At 53.5% G+C, this 6,000-nt stretch overlaps 1 pseudogene across 1 annotated transcript in view; it reads right to left on the bottom strand.

Annotated features, from left to right (window-relative positions):
* LOC146171820 (uncharacterized) overlaps positions 1–5,480 on the bottom strand; it is a 130,511-nt pseudogene extending 125,031 nt beyond the window's left edge. The window contains exon 1 of the transcript XR_014702770.1: positions 4,931–5,480. The product of XR_014702770.1 is annotated as an uncharacterized LOC146171820 (transcript). The remainder of the gene's footprint in view (positions 1–4,930) is intronic.
* Positions 5,481–6,000: the final 520 nt, after the last annotated feature.

The raw sequence follows: 6,000 nt of genomic DNA on the forward strand, positions 1-6,000 counted from the left end.
AAGTACCCGTCTGGTCTTGCTTTGGGACTGATTCGCGTACGAATGGAAGCTGAAGACGGCGCTGGATTAGTTGTCTAATGCAGCGCCCATGGAGGTTTGACCTGCGGGCTTTGCCGTGAGTTCGAGTCACGTTCGGGGTCGTATGCTATGTTCTTGTAATGTAGTTTCTTTATTATGCGCCCCGCACGTGGCGCGTCATGCCAGACTAGGACGACTACGGGTAGGCTTCAGTGCCTCAGGGGTTCGTACCAGACAGTCGCCGGAGCACTACCTTTCGTCCTGCGCATGCGCGAAAACAGGAACATATTTGTGCGAACGGACGAGAGCACAATAGAACCCACCGTTTCCCTAGCTGACTTTTAGATTTCATTCAGTGATTGTTTCGAGCTACAGTTGCAGGCTAGCCTGGAGGCGAGAAACCGGAAGTTGATGTACTTGTATAGTCGCGCATGCTCAGAACACGAGATCGCGCGCCGGCGAATATTACGAGGGCTTCATTGCCTCAGTGGTTTCCCCAGGAGAGCCCCCTAAAGCACTGCGGCTCAAGCTGCAGAACTGCATCGGTGTACAGAATGAAGGCGATGGCGGACGCCATTAAGACGAACTCGCGTATGGCGAAGCTAAAGGCACGGATGTCCGGACGAGTCAACGCGGCTGCAAAAGGCGAGCGTGCACGAAGCGCTGCGCAGAAGCCACCCCTTACGACGGCTTCTTCCGGAGAGGCGTCCGGAAAGGTTAATCGTATGACGGCCGCTACCAGTGGCAAGTGACGCGGGCTGTTGCGCCGCCGTTTCCGGAACGAAGGCGCGCCGCCGACAACAGCGCGACAGCGAACGTCACGCGGACCTGTCAGGGCACAATGCGCGCGACCGCCTCTGCCAAGGGGCCGATCCGGTAAACAGGCCTTCAGCGCACTGCGGGCGTACCCGGATTCCCATTCAGCGCGCGCCAGACACGCGCTGAGCTGCCCGCTCATCGGCCGACTGGCGGTCATTTTCCAGTGATTGTCGGTAGCGATATACTCTCAGTATGGGAAGGGTGGTGAGCGATTCGTGCCTTTTAAGTCGATTTACCACTTTGTATCACTCCTTTTTTTTTTTTTTTTTGTAGTTCCAGTCGATGCCCCATCGCTCGCTGTCATCTTCGCTGCTGTTTACGCCTCTACCCATATACACCCAAGTGTGCGGCAAAAGGCCAGAGAGGGCGGTTGACCACTCCCCATATTGTGTCCGGGAGGATTCTCCAAAGCTGGAGGAGATTTTTAGATGAATGAGTACCACTTGAGGGGGTGTAGACTTCCCCTGTCGCCTTAAGAATGCGATTGGGTGAATTCTAATGAGTATTTACTCCCACAGTCAAGTATTGTTTTTGTATCTTGGCGTGACTCTTTGACAGAAGCCGCGTCTAGTTGTTGGGCTAGTCAGTTTCCACCGGAGCAATCAATGGCCCCATTACTTCTGAATAAATATTCATCTCACCACCTCTGGGCAGGTCATTTCAAGCAGGAATTGAAACTGCGCTTCGAAAACAGGCTGCAGCTTCGATATCGTTCGGCGGACAGATCGCGACGGAGTTTCCTTCGGCGCCTTCGGGGTTATCGCCAAATACGGCGTGCGGCGGCGCCCTGTTAGGAGCGATAAGCTACACTCCTGAAATAGAACCCGTGTGATATTGGCGCAGGAGAAATGACGATATCGGAAATTGCGTAAGCAAAACAAATGAGCTAACGTAAAAAAAAGGGGAGGGGGGGGGGGGGTACATCGAAAGCTCAGGTACAGTTCCGTCTTGACGTATCACTCATTAAATATTCTTCATTACTCGTCGTCACGATAAGACGCATAACCTTCGGCTGTGTTGAAGAAAAAATAATTGTGGTGTATTTCTTTACTGCTGATACCCGACTGAGCACGGTGCCGAAACAGCACTAAGACGTCGTCAACGTTTGGCGAGCTCTGCCTCATAGCACCGGCGTAACACTGCAAAGACCGTCTTACGTTTATGCAGCCTGAGATGCAAGCAATCCGTCGGGTTCAAAATTTGCTTTTCATAAACTGTTGCGAAAGCAAACTGAAGGGGATGAGGATGCGTATCGCTCAATACGCCTTGAGCAGAGACTCGGTGTCAGTGAAGTGTAGAAACCTTAGACAGGTAGCGGTTGCTTTGAAACGAAAGAATTTGTCGAAGCGACAGGGAACGAGTTAATGTACGTCGTAGTCTCTGGTATTTAGCTCTACCTCTTTGCATAATCTATGTAGCTTTAATGAGAAATTATACTACATCCACAATTTCCGACGAACCAATCCGACCAGTTCGCTATATACACATCTTGTACTTCTTTCGTGCCACTTGAGTTTGAATTGAAATAGAGGGAAAATGCAGCCCAGCGTATAACCAGTAAGGCGAAACGCTGCTGCATTCATCACAATGGTTACACGCCCCGATATTCGAACGAGTAGCGCAAGCTTGGTGCAGGGTGCAAAACGTGACACAGCATATTTTTTTTTCCCTGCACGGTGAGGTTAGGATAAAAGGAGCACTGGAAAGAAAGTGAAAAAAGACACTAGCATTCAACACAAACCAGGAAAAAATAAAGAAAAGAAGAGCGGCAGAGAGTCATAATCTAGTGACGCCTTCTGAATCCATCAAAGGTGCCTCATTGTGAGGAGTATATGCTCGTTTAAAGCGAAGTCAGATCATGGCACTTGTGATCCCTTCGTGCAGGCTCAGTTGCGAGCGGTCTTCACACGTACCCTGCTACTAATGCGCAAATCGTAAATGTTTGCTTGCACACAGAGAAGGAAAAGGCGCAGTCGAATCACTGAAATAGTCGCGGCTTCTTGTGTCATGAGTGTTTTTAACTTTTGTAAGGCCAGCATCGCAGGAGGCTCATGCAGTGATGCAGAAGCTCAGTTTACTTCGATTCTGATCCTTCTGTATAGGGCTTTCTTTGATGCATGCATAAGTTGGCGCCTAACAGCGTTGACATTCACGATCATTGTCGAACGTTTTTAGACCCGCTCAAAATGCTGTTTCAGGTTTTAACGATATAATAAATGGGTTTCCCGGTGAAAAAGTACGGATTAACTGCCCAGCGTCCGATCTGCAGCATTTCTCACCGATCCCGCGAAAAACAAGCGCGCGCTTTTAATATTTGCCTAATCTCGTGAATAATGTTGCATTACGATCCAAGAAGAAAAAAAAAAAATAGAACAATACCTGCAGGTATTTTGCGCATAAATCTGAATTCACTTTCCTGCCATGATTGCCAGGTGTGTTTGCTTGCTCTCTGGTAGAGAAGAAAGGCAAGCTCTACATTTTTTAGCGTAAATCGGATGAACTGCAGATGGAGCCTTCAAGACGAAGTATACAGGAGCGCGTCTGTATGGTTACTGCTATCCTTTCCTTGTGACGAATAAGAAACATGTTGCTTGCGCGAAACCCCTTTTGCCGTCACTGCACACGAGGACGAACACTGCTCGTTTCTGTTTTCTTTATTGTTTCCGAGTCGCTGTCGGCAAACGCAGCATCGGAACAAGAAGACCGTACACGAGACCCCTCGCACGAGATTTGCGCCAAAACCAGCTGGCCGTTCGGTCAACTTCGCTAGTTTAAATTTCGAAAGGAACGCTCCAGACATCTCCAGCACCGCGCATGGATGCAAGCAAACGCTTTCCCTGCCTCTTTTCCCAACGAGTGCAGTGCACGCCGAAAGCGGACGCATTCCCCGCACGTGGCAAATATTGAAGAGCGCAGGAAAGGGAGCAGAAAAAACGGCGATGTTCGTTAGCACAGGCGGCATCAATGAGCGGGTACGCATGCTTGGCCAGGGACCTTAAAGAAAGAAGGAAACGAACATTGCACGCAGGCCTCGAAGGAGCAGTGCGCGTTGCAAAGCTTCTCCAAAGAGCCTGCGTTGTGAAAAAGCCGGCGCTCACGTCAGCACTCTTTCGGAGCAGTTTAAAGGAGCCGTCCCGCGGATATGAGCTCCCTAAGCGAGCAACGCCGACAGAGCGTTCTTGCCTAAACAAGCATTGGCCATTACCGCATTCTTCTAGCATCTGTTTAGCGTTCTTTGGCGGGACGTTTATCTTTGCGAACAAAGCACGGAGTATTCCCGTCGCGCACGCTAATCCGCCAGGAATTCGCACGACGCCGGTCAGCTACGTTCTGGCCGCTGTTATCGCTGCTCGCGCGGACGTAATTCTCCGGTCGGTGGTTACTCCTAGCGGCAATTTAGAGGTGACAAGAGGGGCCACACACTGCAACAAGGAGGGTGAAGACAGCGTTCGGTAGCCTTTTAAGGTTACGATGAAAACCCGAGCAAGGCGGTCGCGCTCTCTTTTGAGGAGGGCTTTGCTGGACCTATTGGTGCGCCTATTTCATTGGGGCTTTTTCCTGCAACTATTCGGATTGCAGGCGAGGTGGCGCTTCTGTCGTTAGCAATTTGAGGACTGTTCGGGTAGGAGTCTAAAATGAAAACTTGCTGTGCGAAGTAAAGAAGGTGAAAAGAAAGGGGCGGAGGAGAGGTCCGCATCTTCGGCGGGCAAGTAGATTCTACAAGGAAGCATGCAAAGTGCGAACAGTGGAGTAGAAAGTTTCATGCAACATTGCCTCTCTGTAATCTTCAGCTGAGAAGAGCAGCCGGATCGGGCACCACCAAGAACAGAAAGCGGGCGAATGAAAGGAACTGGCGGCAGGCGATAGCCTAAGTTAGAGGTCCTAACTTAGGCTAGCGCGCCCAAAAATGTTGTTATCGGACTGTTCGCGTTTTATATCGGATGACTCGTGCAGGACGTCGCTGGGACGACACGGACCAGTGACTGCTGGAGCAGGAAGCGGTGCAGAGGAAACGTGACCGGACAGAAGCACGTGCGACTGCAGTGGGCCAAGACGCTCTCTAAGCCTTTCACGGGTCGCTGAGGAGACTCACCGCATCCGTTGCAGACGACCTTCTTGACGGCGCGTCCCGCGCGGCGCGTGTAGTGGTCGGGGGTGGCGGCCGCTGAGAAGTTAGCGGCGGCCGGCAGCAGCAGTCGACGGGCCGCGCGGCCGGCGACCGGGTTGGCATAGACGAGGTAACGTGCGTTGAACACGAATCCCTGCGGCACGGACACGGGGCACAAGGTCCTCCGGCGGGGCGCCAGGGCCTCGTTGAGGGCATCGCGGCGCGGGCCGCGCGATGCCGAGCGGTTCTGGTGCACGGGCGGAGGCCGACTCTTGACCAGGGCGACGACGACCTCTTGCCGGCGTCGCAGGCCCGCCGTCGGCATGGGCTTGAGCACCTTCTGGACGCGGAAGCGCGCCAGGAGGTTGCCCGCCGCGTCCACCGACTTGGACAGCAGGCGGCCCTGGAAGACGAGCGACGCCGTGAGCGCCTTGTTGCTCGCGTCCCAGCGGTCCTGGTCCTGCGGGCAGCGCGCGCCCGAGGCGGCCGCTGCCACGAGCACCACGGGCAGCAGCAGCGGCAGAGGCCGGGTCATGCTAGCAGCCTGGGCGGCATTGCGAAGCCGACTGGACGCCGCCGGGGCATGCGGCGCCGGCCCCCGAGACGACCGCAGCGCCGCCGCCGCGGCGGCGGCGCCAGCATCTCTGCTCCGCATCCCAACGGCGGCGCATCCCCCCCGCCAAGCACGTGCTGCCGGCCCACATGTTCGCGACACTTGTCGGAGTCTCCTCCTGCGCGCGCTTCGAAAAAGGACACGTCCTGTTTCCGTAGCCACCTGCCGCCGGAACTTGCGCTGCAGATACGCCACAGACGGAAAGGGGAGACCCATCAAGCCTTCTGAAAGCGGAGTGACTCAAGAATCCTTTACGATGATGCACAACTATCTCTCACGTCAGCGCTGTTTCTCCGTAAATGCGGCCGAGCACTAGCGTTCTGCACCAGCTTCATCTATAATTCAGTTCAGTTCAGTTTCTTACGTTAAAAGTCCCCATGGGGGCATTCTGCCTGTACGGGCAACAGCTCCTAACACCTGGACCAGAAAGAGCAGTAAAAAA

The sequence above is a fragment of the Amblyomma maculatum genome, unplaced genomic scaffold, assembly GCF_055883805.1.
Source record: "Amblyomma maculatum isolate TAMU_Amacu unplaced genomic scaffold, ASM5588380v1 scaffold_18, whole genome shotgun sequence".
Taxonomy (NCBI): domain Eukaryota; kingdom Metazoa; phylum Arthropoda; class Arachnida; order Ixodida; family Ixodidae; genus Amblyomma; species Amblyomma maculatum.